The 21,138-nt window shown below is 46.8% G+C and overlaps 21 non-coding genes across 21 annotated transcripts; all 21 read left to right on the top strand.

The window, feature by feature from the left end:
• The first annotated feature begins 266 nt into the window (after positions 1–266).
• trnae-cuc (transfer RNA glutamic acid (anticodon CUC)) lies at positions 267–338 on the top strand. The gene has a single exon. It is a non-coding gene; the product is annotated as a tRNA-Glu (tRNA).
• A 1,895-nt stretch (positions 339–2,233) lies between these two features.
• Positions 2,234–2,305, top strand: trnae-cuc (transfer RNA glutamic acid (anticodon CUC)). Its single transcript has one exon. It is a non-coding gene; the product is annotated as a tRNA-Glu (tRNA).
• A 543-nt stretch (positions 2,306–2,848) lies between these two features.
• trnar-acg (transfer RNA arginine (anticodon ACG)) lies at positions 2,849–2,921 on the top strand. The gene has a single exon. It is a non-coding gene; the product is annotated as a tRNA-Arg (tRNA).
• Positions 2,922–4,145: 1,224 nt separating this feature from the next.
• trnae-uuc (transfer RNA glutamic acid (anticodon UUC)) lies at positions 4,146–4,217 on the top strand. The gene has a single exon. It is a non-coding gene; the product is annotated as a tRNA-Glu (tRNA).
• A 124-nt stretch (positions 4,218–4,341) lies between these two features.
• Positions 4,342–4,429, top strand: trnay-gua (transfer RNA tyrosine (anticodon GUA)). The gene is given in 2 exon segments: positions 4,342–4,378; positions 4,394–4,429. It is a non-coding gene; the product is annotated as a tRNA-Tyr (tRNA).
• Positions 4,430–6,468: 2,039 nt separating this feature from the next.
• Positions 6,469–6,540, top strand: trnae-uuc (transfer RNA glutamic acid (anticodon UUC)). Its single transcript has one exon. It is a non-coding gene; the product is annotated as a tRNA-Glu (tRNA).
• A 638-nt stretch (positions 6,541–7,178) lies between these two features.
• On the top strand, positions 7,179–7,251 carry trnar-acg (transfer RNA arginine (anticodon ACG)). Its single transcript has one exon. It is a non-coding gene; the product is annotated as a tRNA-Arg (tRNA).
• A 1,224-nt stretch (positions 7,252–8,475) lies between these two features.
• On the top strand, positions 8,476–8,547 carry trnae-uuc (transfer RNA glutamic acid (anticodon UUC)). Its single transcript has one exon. It is a non-coding gene; the product is annotated as a tRNA-Glu (tRNA).
• A 203-nt stretch (positions 8,548–8,750) lies between these two features.
• On the top strand, positions 8,751–8,838 carry trnay-gua (transfer RNA tyrosine (anticodon GUA)). Its single transcript is given in 2 exon segments — positions 8,751–8,787; positions 8,803–8,838. It is a non-coding gene; the product is annotated as a tRNA-Tyr (tRNA).
• A 1,234-nt stretch (positions 8,839–10,072) lies between these two features.
• trnae-uuc (transfer RNA glutamic acid (anticodon UUC)) lies at positions 10,073–10,144 on the top strand. Its single transcript has one exon. It is a non-coding gene; the product is annotated as a tRNA-Glu (tRNA).
• Positions 10,145–10,347: 203 nt separating this feature from the next.
• On the top strand, positions 10,348–10,435 carry trnay-gua (transfer RNA tyrosine (anticodon GUA)). Its single transcript is given in 2 exon segments — positions 10,348–10,384; positions 10,400–10,435. It is a non-coding gene; the product is annotated as a tRNA-Tyr (tRNA).
• Positions 10,436–10,766: 331 nt separating this feature from the next.
• On the top strand, positions 10,767–10,839 carry trnar-acg (transfer RNA arginine (anticodon ACG)). The gene has a single exon. It is a non-coding gene; the product is annotated as a tRNA-Arg (tRNA).
• A 1,224-nt stretch (positions 10,840–12,063) lies between these two features.
• trnae-uuc (transfer RNA glutamic acid (anticodon UUC)) lies at positions 12,064–12,135 on the top strand. Its single transcript has one exon. It is a non-coding gene; the product is annotated as a tRNA-Glu (tRNA).
• A 203-nt stretch (positions 12,136–12,338) lies between these two features.
• Positions 12,339–12,426, top strand: trnay-gua (transfer RNA tyrosine (anticodon GUA)). Its single transcript is given in 2 exon segments — positions 12,339–12,375; positions 12,391–12,426. It is a non-coding gene; the product is annotated as a tRNA-Tyr (tRNA).
• Positions 12,427–12,773: 347 nt separating this feature from the next.
• trnar-acg (transfer RNA arginine (anticodon ACG)) lies at positions 12,774–12,846 on the top strand. Its single transcript has one exon. It is a non-coding gene; the product is annotated as a tRNA-Arg (tRNA).
• Positions 12,847–14,266: 1,420 nt separating this feature from the next.
• trnay-gua (transfer RNA tyrosine (anticodon GUA)) lies at positions 14,267–14,354 on the top strand. Its single transcript is given in 2 exon segments — positions 14,267–14,303; positions 14,319–14,354. It is a non-coding gene; the product is annotated as a tRNA-Tyr (tRNA).
• A 1,848-nt stretch (positions 14,355–16,202) lies between these two features.
• trnay-gua (transfer RNA tyrosine (anticodon GUA)) lies at positions 16,203–16,290 on the top strand. Its single transcript is given in 2 exon segments — positions 16,203–16,239; positions 16,255–16,290. It is a non-coding gene; the product is annotated as a tRNA-Tyr (tRNA).
• A 1,652-nt stretch (positions 16,291–17,942) lies between these two features.
• Positions 17,943–18,014, top strand: trnae-uuc (transfer RNA glutamic acid (anticodon UUC)). Its single transcript has one exon. It is a non-coding gene; the product is annotated as a tRNA-Glu (tRNA).
• A 124-nt stretch (positions 18,015–18,138) lies between these two features.
• trnay-gua (transfer RNA tyrosine (anticodon GUA)) lies at positions 18,139–18,226 on the top strand. Its single transcript is given in 2 exon segments — positions 18,139–18,175; positions 18,191–18,226. It is a non-coding gene; the product is annotated as a tRNA-Tyr (tRNA).
• Positions 18,227–20,072: 1,846 nt separating this feature from the next.
• Positions 20,073–20,160, top strand: trnay-gua (transfer RNA tyrosine (anticodon GUA)). Its single transcript is given in 2 exon segments — positions 20,073–20,109; positions 20,125–20,160. It is a non-coding gene; the product is annotated as a tRNA-Tyr (tRNA).
• A 347-nt stretch (positions 20,161–20,507) lies between these two features.
• Positions 20,508–20,580, top strand: trnar-acg (transfer RNA arginine (anticodon ACG)). The gene has a single exon. It is a non-coding gene; the product is annotated as a tRNA-Arg (tRNA).
• The last annotated feature ends 558 nt before the right edge of the window (positions 20,581–21,138 follow it).

Raw genomic sequence — 21,138 nt, 5'->3', positions numbered from 1 at the left:
TTACAGACTTGTTGGTTTTCGATGTGACGGTGGCAAGCATTGATGTCTGCTCATTCTCACCTTGTTATCAGGAGAACAGACTACCAGCCCTCCAGCCCACCAGCCCACCAGCCCTCCAGCCCACCAGCCCACCAGCCCTCCAGCCCACCAGGCCACGAGCCCTCCAGCCCTCCTGCCCACCAGCCCACCAGGCCACGAGCCCTCCAGCCCTCCTGCCCACCAGCCCACGAGCCCTCCAGCCCACGAGCCCTCCAGCCCACCATCCCTCCCTGGTGGTCTAGTGGTTAGGATTCGGCGCTCTCACCGCCGCGGCCCGGGTTCGATTCCCGGTCAGGGAAAGCTCTTTTGCCTTCCAATTGTGGACTGCGAATTCAAGCTCTGCTGACAGCTGTGAGAAAGCCATCTCCAAGCCAAAACATTGGTGGGAACATGAAAAAAACACCTCCTTCGAGCCGGAGTTGAACCAGCGACCTAAGGATGGCCAACACTCCAACCTACAGTCCTCCGCTCTACCAGCTGAGCTATCGAAGGGGCTAAGGGCTAGTCAGAACCTCGACATATCAGGGTTCTGTAGCTCTACTGCTGGCCAAAAAGTCACTTCTGGTGCAGGAAGATTTGCTGGATCAGAACCTCAATATATCAGGGTTCTGTAGCTCTACTGCTGGCCAAAAAGTCACTTCTGGTGCAGGAAGATTTGCTGGATTTTTGAGGAGGGAAGCAAAAAGGAGCATGCATTCCCATACCGGGAGTTGAACCCGGGCTGCCTGGGTGAAAACCAGGAATCCTAACCGCTAGACCATATGGGATTTGGACACTTTAAACTGGCCATGGGCTTCTGGCGCACTTTCCATACATGTGGTCAGCGTGGGCGCAGGACCTTGTAGTGGCCTGTTGCTTTAGTTCTGTGACTGTAACAATGTGATAATAATTTGGCAAAACAAGAATTATGCAAAAGGACGGTTTTCTGAATTATATAGTGTTGTATGCATTCAGGGAATCTGTTTTTTCACTCAACCCGGGGGTTCAGTGTATTTGGGCAGATTCCTGTGATTGCAGAATTGATTCCTCAAACTGGTAATTAAGCTCTTGTCCAAGTGAAAATACTCGTGTCATCCATTTGAAAACACACACGGCAACCTTTATCTAGAGGAAAAACTGGAGTCAACCCCTGGCTGCGTACGAGAAAACCAGGAATCCTAACTGCTAGACCATATGGGAACTGGCCAGCTTTAACTGGCCACAAGCTTGTGGGCCACTTTCCATAAATGTGGCCAGTGTGGGCGCAGGGTTTTGTAGTGGCCTGTTGCTTTTGGTGTGTGACTGTAACAATGTGATAATAATTTGGCAATACAAGAATCATCCGAAGGGACGGTTTACTGAAATATATAGTGTTGCATGCATTCAAGGGACATGTTTGTTGACTCACACATGGTTCAGTTTTTTGGCCAGAATCCTGTGATTGCTGAATTTATACCTCGAACTGGTAATTAAGGTATTGTCCAGGTGAAAATACTTGTGTCATGCATCTGAAAACACACATGGCAACCGTTATCTAGAGGAAAAACTGCCTATCGTCGGTCTGTCAAGGTACAAAACTGACATGTTGTGAGGTTAATAATGAAAGTGAGACCAATTTTTAATATGCTGATTATTCGCTCGTTCAGTTTAATGCAGATTACAAATTATTCTCAATGTCCAGGTGGCAATTAGTGATAAGGCTTCAAAATGGCAAGCCTGTGACATCAAAACCACATGGCATTGCACCCTTCAAAGTAGTAAAGCGGTTACAGAGTAGCGATGAAATTGTTCATTCTAGAATCAACTGGCCCACCAGCCTGCATTTTGTGAGACGAATGGCAATACCAAAGCATGTCCGTGTCTCCCCTAGACATCGGAATGGGTGTGCAGAATGTGCCTTTTTTTGGAAAAAATAGAAGAATGCCTAGAGAGTTGCCTTTTCTTTTGGACTTTGGAGAAAAAAAACACAACAACAAAATAAGCCGGAGAAAAACATGCACAGAGCGAGCCAGCCAGGAGTCGAACCTAGAATCTTCTGATCCGTAGTCAGATGCGTTATCCATTGCGCCACTGGCCCACCAAAAGTAAAGACCCCCGATTGTTACAGACTTGTTGGTTTTCGATGTGACGGTGGCAAGCATTGATGTCTGCTCATTCTCACCTTGTTATCAGGAGAACAGACTACCAGCCCTCCAGCCCTCCAGCCCACCATCCCTCCCTGGTGGTCTAGTGGTTAGGATTCGGCGCTCTCACCGCCGCGGCCCGGGTTCGATTCCCGGTCAGGGAAAGCTCTTTTGCCTTCCAATTGTGGACTGCGAATTCAAGCTCTGCTGACAGCTGTGAGAAAGCCAGCTCCAAGCCAAAACATTGGTGGGAACATGAAAAAAACACCTCCTTCGAGCCGGAGTTGAACCAGCGACCTAAGGATGGCCAACACTCCAACCTACAGTCCTCCGCTCTACCAGCTGAGCTATCGAAGGGGCTAAGGGCTAGTCAGAACCTCGACATATCAGGGTTCTGTAGCTCTACTGCTGGCCAAAAAGTCACTTCTGGTGCAGGAAGATTTGCTGGATTTTTGAGGAGGGAAGCAAAAAGGAGCATGCATTCCCATACCGGGAGTTGAACCCGGGCCGCCTGGGTGAAAACCAGGAATCCTAACCGCTAGACCACCAGGGAGGGATGGTGGGCTGGAGGGCTGGTGGGCTGGTGGGCTGAAGGGCTGGTAGTCTGTTCTCCTGATAACAAGGTGAGAATGAGCAGACATCAATGCTTGCCACCGTCACTTCGAAAACCAACAAGTCTGTAACAATCGGGGGTCTTTACTATTGGTGGGCCAGTGGCGCAATGGATAACGCGTCTGACTACGGATCAGAAGATTCTAGGTTCGACTCCTGGCTGGCTCGCTCTGTGCTTGTTTTTCTCCGGCTTATTTTGTTGTTGTGTTTTTTTTCTCCAAAGTCCAAAAGAAAAGGCAACTCTCTAGGCATTCTTCTATTTTTTCCAAAAAAAGGCACATTCTGCACACCCATTCCGATGTCTAGGGGAGACACGGACATGCTTTGGTATTGCCACTCGTCTCACAAAATGCAGGCTGGTGGGCCAGTTGATTCTAGAAAGAACAATTTCAACGCTACTCTGTAACCGCTTTACTACTCTGAAGGGTGCAATGCCATGTGGTTTTGATGTCACAGGCTTGCCATTTTGAAGCCTTATCACTAATTGCCACCTGGACATTGAGAATAATTTGTAATCTGCATTAAACTGAACGAGCGAATAATCAGCAATTTTGCGGATTAAAAATTGGTCTCACTTTCATTATTAACCTCACAACATGTCAGTTTTGTACCTTGACAGACCGACGATAGGCAGTTTTTCCTCTAGATAACGGTTGCCATGTGTGTTTTCAGATGCATGACACAAGTATTTTCACCTGGACAAGACCTTAATTACCAGTTCGAGGTATAAATTCAGCAATCACAGGATTCTGGCCAAAAAACTGAACCATGTGTGAGTCAACAAACATGTCCCTTGAATGCATGCAACACTATATATTTCAGTAAACCGTCCCTTCGGATGATTCTTGTATTGCCAAATTATTATCACATTGTTACAGTCACACACCAAAAGCAACAGGCCACTACAAAACCCTGCGCCCACACTGGCCACATTTATGGAAAGTGGCCCACAAGCTTGTGGCCAGTTAAAGCTGGCCAGTTCCCATATGGTCTAGCAGTTAGGATTCCTGGTTTTCTCGTACGCAGCCAGGGGTTGACTCCAGTTTTTCCTCTAGATAAAGGTTGCCGTGTGTGTTTTCAAATGGATGACACGAGTATTTTCACTTGGACAAGAGCTTAATTACCAGTTTGAGGAATCAATTCTGCAATCACAGGAATCTGCCCAAATACACTGAACCCCCGGGTTGAGTGAAAAAACAGATTCCCTGAATGCATACAACACTATATAATTCAGAAAACCGTCCTTTTGCATAATTCTTGTTTTGCCAAATTATTATCACATTGTTACAGTCACAGAAGTAAAGCAACAGGCCACTACAAGGTCCTGCGCCCACGCTGACCACATGTATGGAAAGTGCGCCAGAAGCCCATGGCCAGTTTAAAGTGTCCAAATCCCATATGGTCTAGCGGTTAGGATTCCTGGTTTTCACCCAGGCGGCCCGGGTTCAACTCCCGGTATGGGAATACATGCTCCTTTTTGCTTCCCTCCTCAAAAATCCAGCAAATCTTCCTGCACCAGAAGTGACTTTTTGGCCAGCAGTAGAGCTACAGAACCCTGATATGTCGAGGTTCTGACTAGCCCTTAGCCCCTTCGATAGCTCAGCTGGTAGAGCGGAGGACTGTAGGTTGGAGTGTTGGCCATCCTTAGGTCGCTGGTTCAACTCCGGCTCGAAGGAGGTGTTTTTTTCATGTTCCCACCAATGTTTTGGCTTGGAGCTGGCTTTCTCACAGCTGTCAGCAGAGCTTGAATTCGCAGTCCACAATTGGAAGGCAAAAGAGCTTTCCCTGACCGGGAATCGAACCCGGGCCGCGGCGGTGAGAGCGCCGAATCCTACCACTAGACCACCAGGGAGGGATGGTGGGCTGGAGGGCTGGAGGGCTGGTGGGCTGGAGGGCTGGTAGTCTGTTCTCCTGATAACAAGGTGAGAATGAGCAGACATCAATGCTTGCCACCGTCACATCGAAAACCAACAAGTCTGTAAAAATCGGGGGTCTTTACTATTGGTGGGCCAGTGGCGCAATGGATAACGCGTCTGACTACGGATCAGAAGATTCTAGGTTCTACTCCTGGCTGGCTCGCTCTGTGCTTGTTTTTCTCCGGCTTATTTTGTTGTTGTGTTTTTTTTCTCCAAAGTCCAAAAGAAAAGGCAACTCTCTAGGCATTCTTCTATTTTTTCCAAAAAAAGGCACATTCTGCACACCCATTCCGATGTCTAGGGGAGACACGGACATGCTTTGGTATTGCCACTCGTCTCACAAAATGCAGGCTGGTGGGCCAGTTGATTCTAGAAAGAACAATTTCAACGCTACTCTGTAACCGCTTTACTACTTTGAAGGGTGCAATGCCATGTGGTTTTGATGTCACAGGCTTGCCATTTTGAAGCCTTATCACTAATTGCCACCTGGACATTGAGAATAATTTGTAATCTGCATTAAACTGAACGAGCGAATAATCAGCAATTTTGCGGATTAAAAATTGGTCTCACTTTCATTATTAACCTCACAACATGTCAGTTTTGTACCTTGACAGACCGACGATAGGCAGTTTTTCCTCTAGATAACGGTTGCCATGTGTGTTTTCAGATGCATGACACAAGTATTTTCACCTGGACAAGACCTTAATTACCAGTTCGAGGTATAAATTCAGCAATCACAGGATTCTGGCCAAAAAACTGAACCATGTGTGAGTCAACAAACATGTCCCTTGAATGCATGCAACACTATATATTTCAGTAAACCGTCCCTTCGGATGATTCTTGTATTGCCAAATTATTATCACATTGTTACAGTCACACACCAAAAGCAACAGGCCACTACAAAACCCTGCGCCCACACTGGCCACATTTATGGAAAGTGGCCCACAAGCTTGTGGCCAGTTAAAGCTGGCCAGTTCCCATATGGTCTAGCAGTTAGGATTCCTGGTTTTCTCGTACGCAGCCAGGGGTTGACTCCAGTTTTTCCTCTAGATAAAGGTTGCCGTGTGTGTTTTCAAATGGATGACACGAGTATTTTCACTTGGACAAGAGCTTAATTACCAGTTTGAGGAATCAATTCTGCAATCACAGGAATCTGCCCAAATACACTGAACCCCCGGGTTGAGTGAAAAAACAGATTCCCTGAATGCATACAACACTATATATTTCAGTAAACCGTCCCTTCGGATGATTCTTGTATTGCCAAATTATTATCACATTGTTACAGTCACACACCAAAAGCAACAGGCCACTACAAAACCCTGCGCCCACACTGGCCACATTTATGGAAAGTGGCCCACAAGCTTGTGGCCAGTTAAAGCTGGCCAGTTCCCATATGGTCTAGCAGTTAGGATTCCTGGTTTTCTCGTACGCAGCCAGGGGTTGACTCCAGTTTTTCCTCTAGATAAAGGTTGCCGTGTGTGTTTTCAAATGGATGACACGAGTATTTTCACTTGGACAAGAGCTTAATTACCAGTTTGAGGAATCAATTCTGCAATCACAGGAATCTGCCCAAATACACTGAACCCCCGGGTTGAGTGAAAAAACAGATTCCCTGAATGCATACAACACTATATAATTCAGAAAACCGTCCTTTTGCATAATTCTTGTTTTGCCAAATTATTATCACATTGTTACAGTCACAGAACTAAAGCAACAGGCCACTACAAGGTCCTGCGCCCACGCTGACCACATGTATGGAAAGTGCGCCAGAAGCCCATGGCCAGTTTAAAGTGTCCAAATCCCATATGGTCTAGCGGTTAGGATTCCTGGTTTTCACCCAGGCGGCCCGGGTTCAACTCCCGGTATGGGAATGCATGCTCCTTTTTGCTTCCCTCCTCAAAAATCCAGCAAATCTTCCTGCACCAGAAGTGACTTTTTGGCCAGCAGTAAAGCTACAGAACCCTGATATGTCGAGGTTCTGATCCAGCAAATCTTCCTGCACCAGAAGTGACTTTTTGGCCAGCAGTAGAGCTACAGAACCCTGATATGTCGAGGTTCTGACTAGCCCTTAGCCCCTTCGATAGCTCAGCTGGTAGAGCGGGGGACTGTAGGTTGGATTGTTGGCCATCCTTAGGTCGCTGGTTCAACTCCGGCTCGAAGGAGGTGTTTTTTTCATGTTCCCACCAATGTTTTGGCTTGGAGCTGGCTTTCTCACAGCTGTCAGCAGAGCTTGAATTCGCAGTCCACAATTGGAAGGCAAAAGAGCTTTCCCTGACCGGGAATCGAACCCGGGCCGCGGCGGTGAGAGCGCCGAATCCTAACCACTAGACCACCAGGGAGGGATGGTGGGCTGGAGGGCTCGTGGGCTGCTGGGCTGGTGGGCTGGTGGGCTGGAGGGCTGGTAGTCTGTTCTCCTGATAACAAGGTGAGAATGAGCAGACATCAATGCTTGCCACCGTCACATCGAAAACCAACAAGTCTGTAACAATCGGGGGTCTTTACTATTGGTGGGCCAGTGGCGCAATGGATAACGCGTCTGACTACGGATCAGAAGATTCTAGGTTCGACTCCTGGCTGGCTCGCTCTGTGCTTGTTTTTCTCCGGCTTATTTTGTTGTTGTGTTTTTTTTCTCCAAAGTCCAAAAGAAAAGGCAACTCTCTAGGCATTCTTCTATTTTTTCCAAAAAAAGGCACATTCTGCACACCCATTCCGATGTCTAGGGGAGACACGGACATGCTTTGGTATTGCCACTCGTCTCACAAAATGCAGGCTGGTGGGCCAGTTGATTCTAGAAAGAACAATTTCAACGCTACTCTGTAACCGCTTTACTACTTTGAAGGGTGCAATGCCATGTGGTTTGGATGTCACAGGCTTGCCATTTTGAAGCCTTATCACTAATTGCCACCTGGACATTGAGAATAATTTGTAATCTGCATTAAACTGAACGAGCGAATAATCAGCAATTTTGCGGATTAAAAATTGGTCTCACTTTCATTATTAACCTCACAACATGTCAGTTTTGTACCTTGACAGACCGACGATAGGCAGTTTTTCCTCTAGATAACGGTTGCCATGTGTGTTTTCAGATGCATGACACAAGTATTTTCACCTGGACAAGACCTTAATTACCAGTTCGAGGTATAAATTCAGCAATCACAGGATTCTGGCCAAAAAACTGAACCATGTGTGAGTCAACAAACATGTCCCTTGAATGCATGCAACACTATATATTTCAGTAAACCGTCCCTTCGGATGATTCTTGTATTGCCAAATTATTATCACATTGTTACAGTCACACACCAAAAGCAACAGGCCACTACAAAACCCTACGCCCACACTGGCCACATTTATGGAAAGTGGCCCACAAGCTTGTGGCCAGTTAAAGCTGGCCAGTTCCCATATGGTCTAGCAGTTAGGATTCCTGGTTTTCTCGTACGCAGCCAGGGGTTGACTCCAGTTTTTCCTCTAGATAAAGGTTGCCGTGTGTGTTTTCAAATGGATGACACGAGTATTTTCACTTGGACAAGAGCTTAATTACCAGTTTGAGGAATCAATTCTGCAATCACAGGAATCTGCCCAAATACACTGAACCCCCGGGTTGAGTGAAAAAACAGATTCCCTGAATGCATACAACACTATATAATTCAGAAAACCGTCCTTTTGCATAATTCTTGTTTTGCCAAATTATTATCACATTGTTACAGTCACAGAACTAAAGCAACAGGCCACTACAAGGTCCTGCGCCCACGCTGACCACATGTATGGAAAGTGCGCCAGAAGCCCATGGCCAGTTTAAAGTGTCCAAATCCCATATGGTCTAGCGGTTAGGATTCCTGGTTTTCACCCAGGCGGCCCGGGTTCAACTCCCGGTATGGGAATGCATGCTCCTTTTTGCTTCCCTCCTCAAAAATCCAGCAAATCTTCCTTCACCAGAAGTGACTTTTTGGCCAGCAGTAAAGCTACAGAACCCTGATATGTCGAGGTTCTGATCCAGCAAATCTTCCTGCACCAGAAGTGACTTTTTGGCCAGCAGTAGAGCTACAGAACCCTGATATGTCGAGGTTCTGACTAGCCCTTAGCCCCTTCGATAGCTCAGCTGGTAGAGCGGAGGACTGTAGGTTGGATTGTTGGCCATCCTTAGGTCGCTGGTTCAACTCCGGCTCGAAGGAGGTGTTTTTTTCATGTTCCCACCAATGTTTTGGCTTGGAGCTGGCTTTCTCACAGCTGTCAGCAGAGCTTGAATTCGCAGTCCACAATTGGAAGGCAAAAGAGCTTTCCCTGACCGGGAATCGAACCCGGGCCGCGGCGGTGAGAGCGCCGAATCCTAACCACTAGACCACCAGGGAGGGATGGTGGGCTGGAGGGCTCGTGGGCTGCTGGGCTGGTGGGCTGGAGGGCTGGAGGGCTGGTAGTCTGTTCTCCTGATAACAAGGTGAGAATGAGCAGACATCAATGCTTGCCACCGTCACATCGAAAACCAACAAGTCTGTAACAATCGGGGGTCTTTACTTTTGGTGGGCCAGTTGCGCAATGGATAACGCGTCTGACTACGGATCAGAAGATTCTAGGTTCGACTCCTGGCTGGCTCGCTCTGTGCTTGTTTTTCTCCGGCTTATTTTGTTGTTGTGTTTTTTTTCTCCAAAGTCCAAAAGAAAAGGCAACTCTCTAGGCATTCTTCTATTTTTTCCAAAAAAAGGCACATTCTGCACACCCATTCCGATGTCTAGGGGAGACGCGGACATGCTTTGGTATTGCCATTCGTCTCACAAAATGCAGGCTGGTGGGCCAGTTGATTCTAGAATGAACAATTTCATCGCTACTCTGTAACCGCTTTACTACTTTGAAGGGTGCAATGCCATGTGGTTTTGATGTCACAGGCTTGCCATTTTGAAGCCTTATCACTAATTGCCACCTGGACATTGAGAGTAATTTGTAATCTGCATTAAACTGAACGAGCGAATAATCAGCAATTTTGCGGATTAAAAATTGGTCTCACTTTCATTATTAACCTCACAACATGTCAGTTTTGTACCTTGACAGACCGACGATAGGCAGTTTTTCCTCTAGATAACGGTTGCCATGTGTGTTTTCAGATGCATGACACAAGTATTTTCACCCGGACAAGACCTTAATTACCAGTTCGAGGTATAAATTCAGCAATCACAGGATTCTGGCCAAAAAACTGAACCCCCGGGTTGAGTGAAAAAACAGATTCCCTGAATGCATACAACACTATATAATTCAGAAAACCGTCCTTTTGCATAATTCTTGTTTTGCCAAATTATTATCACATTGTTACAGTCACAGAACTAAAGCAACAGGCCACTACAAGGTCCTGCGCCCACGCTGACCACATGTATGGAAAGTGCGCCAGAAGCCCATGGCCAGTTTAAAGTGTCCAAATCCCATATGGTCTAGCGGTTAGGATTCCTGGTTTTCACCCAGGCGGCCCGGGTTCAACTCCCGGTATGGGAATGCATGCTCCTTTTTGCTTCCCTCCTCAAAAATCCAGCAAATCTTCCTGCACCAGAAGTGACTTTTTGGCCAGCAGTAAAGCTACAGAACCCTGATATGTCGAGGTTCTGATCCAGCAAATCTTCCTGCACCAGAAGTGACTTTTTGGCCAGCAGTAGAGCTACAGAACCCTGATATGTCGAGGTTCTGACTAGCCCTTAGCCCCTTCGATAGCTCAGCTGGTAGAGCGGAGGACTGTAGGTTGGATTGTTGGCCATCCTTAGGTCGCTGGTTCAACTCCGGCTCGAAGGAGGTGTTTTTTTCATGTTCCCACCAATGTTTTGGCTTGGAGCTGGCTTTCTCACAGCTGTCAGCAGAGCTTGAATTCGCAGTCCACAATTGGAAGGCAAAAGAGCTTTCCCTGACCGGGAATCGAACCCGGGCCGCGGCGGTGAGAGCGCCGAATCCTAACCACTAGACCACCAGGGAGGGATGGTGGGCTGGAGGGCTCGTGGGCTGGTGGGCTGGAGGGCTGGTAGTCTGTTCTCCTGATAACAAGGTGAGAATGAGCAGACATCAATGCTTGCCACCGTCACATCGAAAACCAACAAGTCTGTAACAATCGGGGGTCTTTACTATTGGTGGGCCAGTGGCGCAATGGATAACGCGTCTGACTACGGATCAGAAGATTCTAGGTTCGACTCCTGGCTGGCTCGCTCTGTGCTTGTTTTTCTCCGGCTTATTTTGTTGTTGTGTTTTTTTTCTCCAAAGTCCAAAAGAAAAGGCAACTCTCTAGGCATTCTTCTATTTTTTCCAAAAAAAGGCACATTCTGCACACCCATTCCGATGTCTAGGGGAGACACGGACATGCTTTGGTATTGCCACTCGTCTCACAAAATGCAGGCTGGTGGGCCAGTTGATTCTAGAAAGAACAATTTCAACGCTACTCTGTAACCGCTTTACTACTTTGAAGGGTGCAATGCCATGTGGTTTTGATGTCACAGGCTTGCCATTTTGAAGCCTTATCACTAATTGCCACCTGGACATTGAGAATAATTTGTAATCTGCATTAAACTGAACGAGCGAATAATCAGCAATTTTGCGGATTAAAAATTGGTCTCACTTTCATTATTAACCTCACAACATGTCAGTTTTGTACCTTGACAGACCGACGATAGGCAGTTTTTCCTCTAGATAACGGTTGCCATGTGTGTTTTCAGATGCATGACACAAGTATTTTCACCTGGACAAGACCTTAATTACCAGTTCGAGGTATAAATTCAGCAATCACAGGATTCTGGCCAAAAAACTGAACCATGTGTGAGTCAACAAACATGTCCCTTGAATGCATGCAACACTATATATTTCAGTAAACCGTCCCTTCGGATGATTCTTGTATTGCCAAATTATTATCACATTGTTACAGTCACACACCAAAAGCAACAGGCCACTACAAAACCCTGCGCCCACACTGGCCACATTTATGGAAAGTGGCCCACAAGCTTGTGGCCAGTTAAAGCTGGCCAGTTCCCATATGGTCTAGCAGTTAGGATTCCTGGTTTTCTCGTACGCAGCCAGGGGTTGACTCCAGTTTTTCCTCTAGATAAAGGTTGCCGTGTGTGTTTTCAAATGGATGACACGAGTATTTTCACTTGGACAAGAGCTTAATTACCAGTTTGAGGAATCAATTCTGCAATCACAGGAATCTGCCCAAATACACTGAACCCCCGGGTTGAGTGAAAAAACAGATTCCCTGAATGCATACAACACTATATAATTCAGAAAACCGTCCTTTTGCATAATTCTTGTTTTGCCAAATTATTATCACATTGTTACAGTCACAGAACTAAAGCAACAGGCCACTACAAGGTCCTGCGCCCACGCTGACCACATGTATGGAAAGTGCGCCAGAAGCCCATGGCCAGTTTAAAGTGTCCAAATCCCATATGGTCTAGCGGTTAGGATTCCTGGTTTTCACCCAGGCGGCCCGGGTTCAACTCCCGGTATGGGAATGCATGCTCCTTTTTGCTTCCCTCCTCAAAAATCCAGCAAATCTTCCTGCACCAGAAGTGACTTTTTGGCCAGCAGTAAAGCTACAGAACCCTGATATGTCGAGGTTCTGATCCAGCAAATCTTCCTGCACCAGAAGTGACTTTTTGGCCAGCAGTAGAGCTACAGAACCCTGATATGTCGAGGTTCTGACTAGCCCTTAGCCCCTTCGATAGCTCAGCTGGTAGAGCGGAGGACTGTAGGTTGGATTGTTGGCCATCCTTAGGTCGCTGGTTCAACTCCGGCTCGAAGGAGGTGTTTTTTTCATGTTCCCACCAATGTTTTGGCTTGGAGCTGGCTTTCTCACAGCTGTCAGCAGAGCTTGAATTCGCAGTCCACAATTGGAAGGCAAAAGAGCTTTCCCTGACCGGGAATCGAACCCGGGCCGCGGCGGTGAGAGCGCCGAATCCTAACCACTAGACCACCAGGGAGGGATGGTGGGCTGGAGGGCTCGTGGGCTGCTGGGCTGGTGGGCTGGTGGGCTGGAGGGCTGGTAGTCTGTTCTCCTGATAATAAGGTGAGAATGAGCAGACATCAATGCTTGCCACCGTCACATCGAAAACCAACAAGTCTGTAACAATCGGGGGTCTTTACTTTTGGTGGGCCAGTGGCGCAATGGATAACGCGTCTGACTACGGATCAGAAGATTCTAGGTTCGACTCCTGGCTGGCTCGCTCTGTGCTTGTTTTTCTCCGGCTTATTTTGTTGTTGTGTTTTTTTTCTCCAAAGTCCAAAAGAAAAGGCAACTCTCTAGGCATTCTTCTATTTTTTCCAAAAAAAGGCACATTCTGCACACCCATTCCGATGTCTAGGGGAGACACGGACATGCTTTGGTATTGCCATTCGTCTCACAAAATGCAGGCTGGTGGGCCAGTTGATTCTAGAAAGAACAATTTCATCGCTACTCTGTAACCGCTTTACTACTTTGAAGGGTGCAATGCCATGTGGTTTTGATGTCACAGGCTTGCCATTTTGAAGCCTTATCACTAATTGCCACCTGGACATTGAGAGTAATTTGTAATCTGCATTAAACTGAACGAGCGAATAATCAGCAATTTTGCGGATTAAAAATTGGTCTCACTTTCATTATTAACCTCACAACATGTCAGTTTTGTACCTTGACAGACCGACGATAGGCAGTTTTTCCTCTAGATAACGGTTGCCATGTGTGTTTTCAGATGCATGACACAAGTATTTTCACCCGGACAAGACCTTAATTACCAGTTCGAGGTATAAATTCAGCAATCACAGGATTCTGGCCAAAAAACTGAACCATGTGTGAGTCAACAAACATGTCCCTTGAATGCATGCAACACTATATATTTCAGTAAACCGTCCCTTCGGATGATTCTTGTATTGCCAAATTATTATCACATTGTTACAGTCACACACCAAAAGCAACAGGCCACTACAAACCCCTGCGCCCACACTGGCCACATTTATGGAAAGTGGCCCACAAGCTTGTGGCCAGTTAAAGCTGGCCAGTTCCCATATGGTCTAGCAGTTAGGATTCCTGGTTTTCTCGTACGCAGCCAGGGGTTGACTCCAGTTTTTCCTCTAGATAAAGGTTGCCGTGTGTGTTTTCAAATGGATGACACGAGTATTTTCACTTGGACAAGAGCTTAATTACCAGTTTGAGGAATCAATTCTGCAATCACAGGAATCTGCCCAAATACACTGAACCCCCGGGTTGAGTGAAAAAACAGATTCCCTGAATGCATACAACACTATATAATTCAGAAAACCGTCCATTTGGATAATTCTTGTTTTGCCAAATTATTATCACATTGTTACAGTCACAGAACTAAAGCAACAGGCCACTACAAGGTCCTGCGCCCACGCTGACCACATGTATGGAAAGTGCGCCAGAAGCCCATGGCCAGTTTAAAGTGTCCAGATCCCATATGGTCTAGCGTTTAGGATTCCTGGTTTTCACCCAGGCGGCCCGGGTTCAACTCCCGGTATGGGAATGCATGCTCCTTTTTGCTTCCCTCCTCAAAAATCCAGCAAATCTTTCTGCACCAGAAGTGACTTTTTGGCCAGCAGTAGAGCTACAGAACCCTGATATGTCGAGGTTCTGACTAGCCCTTAGCCCCTTCGATAGCTCAGCTGGTAGAGCGGAGGACTGTAGGTTGGAGTGTTGGCCATCCTTAGGTCGCTGGTTCAACTCCGGCTCGAAGGAGGTGTTTTTTTCATGTTCCCACCAATGTTTTGGCTTGGAGCTGGCTTTCTCACAGCTGTCAGCAGAGCTTGAATTCGCAGTCCACAATTGGAAGGCAAAAGAGCTTTCCCTGACCGGGAATCGAACCCGGGCCGCGGCGGTGAGAGCGCCGAATCCTAACCACTAGACCACCAGGGAGGGATGGTGGGCTGGAGGGCTCGTGGGCTGCTGGGCTGGTGGGCTGGAGGGCTGGAGGGCTGGAGGGCTGGTAGTCTGTTCTCCTGATAACAAGGTGAGAATGAGCAGACATCAATGCTTGCCACCGTCACATCGAAAACCAACAAGTCTGTAACAATCGGGGGTCTTTACTTTTGGTGGGCCAGTTGCGCAATGGATAACGCGTCTGACTACGGATCAGAAGATTCTAGGTTCGACTCCTGGCTGGCTCGCTCTGTGCTTGTTTTTCTCCGGCTTATTTTGTTGTTGTGTTTTTTTTCTCCAAAGTCCAAAAGAAAAGGCAACTCTCTAGGCATTCTTCTATTTTTTCCAAAAAAAGGCACATTCTGCACACCCATTCCGATGTCTAGGGGAGACGCGGACATGCTTTGGTATTGCCATTCGTCTCACAAAATGCAGGCTGGTGGGCCAGTTGATTCTAGAATGAACAATTTCATCGCTACTCTGTAACCGCTTTACTACTTTGAAGGGTGCAATGCCATGTGGTTTTGATGTCACAGGCTTGCCATTTTGAAGCCTTATCACTAATTGCCACCTGGACATTGAGAGTAATTTGTAATCTGCATTAAACTGAACGAGCGAATAATCAGCAATTTTGCGGATTAAAAATTGGTCTCACTTTCATTATTAACCTCACAACATGTCAGTTTTGTACCTTGACAGACCGACGATAGGCAGTTTTTCCTCTAGATAACGGTTGCCATGTGTGTTTTCAGATGCATGACACAAGTATTTTCACCCGGACAAGACCTTAATTACCAGTTCGAGGTATAAATTCAGCAATCACAGGATTCTGGCCAAAAAACTGAACCATGTGTGAGTCAACAAACATGTCCCTTGAATGCATGCAACACTATATATTTCAGTAAACCGTCCCTTCGGATGATTCTTGTATTGCCAAATTATTATCACATTGTTACAGTCACACACCAAAAGCAACAGGCCACTACAAACCCCTGCGCCCACACTGGCCACATTTATGGAAAGTGGCCCACAAGCTTGTGGCCAGTTAAAGCTGGCCAGTTCCCATATGGTCTAGCAGTTAGGATTCCTGGTTTTCTCGTACGCAGCCAGGGGTTGACTCCAGTTTTTCCTCTAGATAAAGGTTGCCGTGTGTGTTTTCAAATGGATGACACGAGTATTTTCACTTGGACAAGAGCTTAATTACCAGTTTGAGGAATCAATTCTGCAATCACAGGAATCTGCCCAAATACACTGAACCCCCGGGTTGAGTGAAAAAACAGATTCCCTGAATGCATACAACACTATATAATTCAGAAAACCGTCCATTTGGATAATTCTTGTTTTGCCAAATTATTATCACATTGTTACAGTCACAGAACTAAAGCAACAGGCCACTACAAGGTCCTGCGCCCACGCTGACCACATGTATGGAAAGTGCGCCAGAAGCCCATGGCCAGTTTAAAGTGTCCAGATCCCATATGGTCTAGCGTTTAGGATTCCTGGTTTTCACCCAGGCGGCCCGGGTTCAACTCCCGGTATGGGAATGCATGCTCCTTTTTGCTTCCCTCCTCAAAAATCCAGCAAATCTTTCTGCACCAGAAGTGACTTTTTGGCCAGCAGTAGAGCTACAGAACCCTGATATGTCGAGGTTCTGACTAGCCCTTAGCCCCTTCGATAGCTCAGCTGGTAGAGCGGAGGACTGTAGGTTGGAGTGTTGGCCATCCTTAGGTCGCTGGTTCAACTCCGGCTCGAAGGAGGTGTTTTTTTCATGTTCCCACCAATGTTTTGGCTTGGAGCTGGCTTTCTCACAGCTGTCAGCAGAGCTTGAATTCGCAGTCCACAATTGGAAGGCAAAAGAGCTTTCCCTGACCGGGAATCGAACCCGGGCCGCGGCGGTGAGAGCGCCGAATCCTAACCACTAGACCACCAGGGAGGGATGGTGGGCTGGAGGGCTCGTGGGCTGCTGGGCTGGTGGGCTGGAGGGCTGGAGGGCTGGAGGGCTGGTAGTCTGTTCTCCTGATAACAAGGTGAGAATGAGCAGACATCAATGCTTGCCACCGTCACATCGAAAACCAACAAGTCTGTAACAATCGGGGGTCTTTACTTTTGGTGGGCCAGTTGCGCAATGGATAACGCGTCTGACTACGGATCAGAAGATTCTAGGTTCGACTCCTGGCTGGCTCGCTCTGTGCTTGTTTTTCTCCGGCTTATTTTGTTGTTGTGTTTTTTTTCTCCAAAGTCCAAAAGAAAAGGCAACTCTCTAGGCATTCTTCTATTTTTTCCAAAAAAAGGCACATTCTGCACACCCATTCCGATGTCTAGGGGAGACGCGGACATGCTTTGGTATTGCCATTCGTCTCACAAAATGCAGGCTGGTGGGCCAGTTGATTCTAGAATGAACAATTTCATCGCTACTCTGTAACCGCTTTACTACTTTGAAGGGTGCAATGCCATGTGGTTTTGATGTCACAGGCTTGCCATTTTGAAGCCTTATCACTAATTGCCACCTGGACATTGAGAGTAATTTGTAATCTGCATTAAACTGAACGAGCGAATAATCAGCAATTTTGCGGATTAAAAATTGGTCTCACTTTCATTATTAACCTCACAACATGTCAGTTTTGTACCTTGACAGACCGACGATAGGCAGTTTTTCCTCTAGATAACGGTTGCCATGTGTGTTTTCAGATGCATGACACAAGTATTTTCACCCGGACAAGACCTTAATTACCAGTTCGAGGTATAAATTCAGCAATCACAGGATTCTGGCCAAAAAACTGAACCATGTGTGAGTCAACAAACATGTCCCTTGAATGCATGCAACACTATATATTTCAGTAAACCGTCCCTTCGGATGATTCTTGTATTGCCAAATTATTATCACATTGTTACAGTCACACACCAAAAGCAACAGGCCACTACAAAACCCTGCGCCCACACTGGCCACATTTATGGAAAGTGGCCCACAAGCTTGTGGCCAGTTAAAGCTGGCCAGTTCCCATATGGTCTAGCAGTTAGGATTCCTGGTTTTCTCGTACGCAGCCAGGGGTTGACTCCAGTTTTTCCTCTAGATAAAGGTTGCCGTGTGTGTTTTCAAATGGATGACACGAGTATTTTCACTTGGACAAGAGCTTAATTACCAGTTTGAGGAATCAATTCTGCAATCACAGGAATCTGCCCAAATACACTGAACCCCCGGGTTGAGTGAAAAAACAGATTCCCTGAATGCATACAACACTATATAATTCAGAAAACCTTCCATTTGGATAATTCTTGTTTTGCCAAATTATTATCACATTGTTACAGTCACAGAACTAAAGCAACAGGCCACTACAAGGTCCTGCGCCCACGCTGACCACATGTATGGAAAGTGCGCCAGAAGCCCATGGCCAGTTTAAAGTGTCCAGATCCCATATGGTCTAGCGGTTAGGATTCCTGGTTTTCACCCAGGCGGCCCGGGTTCAACTCCCGGTATGGGAATGCATGCTCCTTTTTGCTTCCCTCCTCAAAAATCCAGCAAATCTTTCTGCACCAGAAGTGACTTTTTGGCCAGCAGTAGAGCTACAGAACCCTGATATGTCGAGGTTCTGACTAGCCCTTAGCCCCTTCGATAGCTCAGCTGGTAGAGCGGAGGACTGTAGGTTGGAGTGTTGGCCATCCTTAGGTCGCTGGTTCAACTCCGGCTCGAAGGAGTTGTTTTTTTCATGTTCCCACCAATGTTTTGGCTTGGAGCTGGCTTTCTCACAGCTGTCAGCAGAGCTTGAATTCGCAGTCCACAATTGGAAGGCAAAAGAGCTTTCCCTGACCGGGAATCGAACCCGGGCCGCGGCGGTGAGAGCGCCGAATCCTAACCACTAGACCACCAGGGAGGGGTGGTGGGCTGGAGGGCTCGTGGGCTGCTGGGCCGGTGGGCTGGAGGGCTGGAGGGCTGGAGGGCTGGAGGGCTGGTAGTCTGTTCTCCTGATAACAAGGTGAGAATGAGCAGACATCAATGCTTGCCACCGTCACATCGAAAACCAACAAGTCTGTAACAATCGGGGGTCTTTACTTTTGGTGGGCCAGTTGCGCAATGGATAACGCGTCTGACTACGGATCAGAAGATTCTAGGTTCGACTCCTGGCTGGCTCGCTCTGTGCTTGTTTTTCTCCGGCTTATTTTGTTGTTGTGTTTTTTTTCTCCAAAGTCCAAAAGAAAAGGCAACTCTCTAGGCATTCTTCTATTTTTTCCAAAAAAAGGCACATTCTGCACACCCATTCCGATGTCTAGGGGAGACGCGGACATGCTTTGGTATTGCCATTCGTCTCACAAAATGCAGGCTGGTGGGCCAGTTGATTCTAGAATGAACAATTTCATCGCTACTCTGTAACCGCTTTACTACTTTGAAGGGTACAATGCCATGTGGTTTTGATGTCACAGGCTTGCCATTTTGAAGCCTTATCACTAATTGACACCTGGACATTGAGAATAATTTGTAATCTGCATTAAACTGAACGAGCGAATAATCAGCATATTAAAAATTGGTCTCACTTTCATTATTAACCTCACAACATGTCAGTTTTGTACCTTGACAGACCGACGATAGGCAGTTTTTCCTCTAGATAACGGTTGCCATGTGTGTTTTCAGATGCATGACACAAGTATTTTCAACTGGACAAGACCTTAATTACCAGTTCGAGGTATAAATTCAGCAATCACAGGATTCTGGCCAAAAAACTGAACCATGTGTGAGTCAACAAACATGTCCCTTGAATGCATGCAACACTATATATTTCAGTAAACCGTCCCTTCGGATGATTCTTGTATTGCCAAATTATTATCACATTGTTACAGTCACACACCAAAAGCAACAGGCCACTACAAAACCCTGCACCCACACTGGCCACATTTATGGAAAGTGGCCCACAAGCTTGTGGCCAGTTAAAGCTGGCCAGTTCCCATATGGTCTAGCAGTTAGGATTCCTGGTTTTCTCGTACGCAGCCAGGGGTTGACTCCAGTTTTTCCTCTAGATAAAGGTTGCCGTGTGTGTTTTCAAATGGATGACACGAGTATTTTCACTTGGACAAGAGCTTAATTACCAGTTTGAGGAATCAATTCTGCAATCACAGGAATCTGCCCAAATACACTGAACCCCCGGGTTGAGTGAAAAAACAGATTCCCTGAATGCATACAACACTATAATTCAGAAAACCGTCCTTTTGGATAATTCTTGTTTTGCCAAATTATTATCACATTGTTACAGTCACAGAACTAAAGCAACAGGCCACTACAAGGTCCTGCGCCCACGCTGACCACATGTATGGAAAGTGCCCCAGAAGCCCATGGCCAGTTTAAAGTGTCCAAATCCCATATGGTCTAGCTGTTAGGATTCCTGGTTTTCACCCAGGCGGCCCGGGTTCAACTCCCGGTATGGGAATGCATGCTCCTTTTTGCTTCCCTCCTCAAAAATCCAGCAAATCTTCCTGCACCAGAAGTGACTTTTTGGCCAGCAGTAGAGCTACAGAACCCTGATATGTCGAGGTTCTGACTAGCCCTTAGCCCCTTCGATAGCTCAGCTGGTAGAGCGGAGGACTGTAGGTTGGATTGTTGGCCATCCTTAGGTCGCTGGTTCAACTCCGGCTCGAAGGAGGTGTTTTTTTCATGTTCCCACCAATGTTTTGGCTTGGAGCTGGCTTTCTCACAGCTGTCAGCAGAGCTTGAATTCGCAGTCCACAATTGGAAGGCAAAAGAGCTTTCCCTGACCGGGAATCGAACCCGGGCCGCGGCGGTGAGAGCGCCGAATCCTAACCACTAGGCCACCAGGGAGGGATGGTGGGCTGGAGGGCTCGTGGGCTGCTGGGCTGGTGGGCTGGTGGGCTGGAGGGCTGGTAGTCTGTTCTCCTGATAACAAGGTGAGAATGAGCAGACATCAATGCTTGCCACCGTCACATCGAAAACCAACAAGTCTGTAACAATCGGGGGTCTTTACTATTGGTGGGCCAGTGGCGCAATGGATAACGCGTCTGACTACGGATCAGAAGATTCTAGGTTCGACTCCTGGCTGGCTCGCTCTGTGCTTGTTTTTCTCCGGCTTATTTTGTTGTTGTGTTTTTTTTCTCCAAAGTCCAAAAGAAAAGGCAACTCTCTAGGCATTCTTCTATTTTTTCCAAAAAAAGGCACATTCTGCACACCCATTCCGATGTCTAGGGGAGACACGGACATGCTTTGGTATTGCCACTCGTCTCACAAAATGCAGGCTGGTGGGCCAGTTGATTCTAGAAAGAACAATTTCAACGCTACTCTGTAACCGCTTTACTACTTTGAAGGGTGCAATGCCATGTGGTTTTGATGTCACAGGCTTGCCATTTTGAAGCCTTATCACTAATTGCCACCTGGACATTGAGAATAATTTGTAATCTGCATTAAACTGAACGAGCGAATAATCAGCAATTTTGCGGATTAAAAATTGGTCTCACTTTCATTATTAACCTCACAACATGTCAGTTTTGTACCTTGACAGACCGACGATAGGCAGTTTTTCCTCTAGATAACGGTTGCCATGTGTGTTTTCAGATGCATGACACAAGTATTTTCACCTGGACAAGACCTTAATTACCAGTTCGAGGT

Source organism: Carassius gibelio, chromosome A11 (assembly GCF_023724105.1).
Source record: "Carassius gibelio isolate Cgi1373 ecotype wild population from Czech Republic chromosome A11, carGib1.2-hapl.c, whole genome shotgun sequence".
NCBI classification, from domain to species: Eukaryota; Metazoa; Chordata; class Actinopteri; order Cypriniformes; family Cyprinidae; genus Carassius; species Carassius gibelio.
Note: the sequence above shows the minus strand (reverse complement) of the source record. Positions and strands in the feature narration are given on the sequence as shown.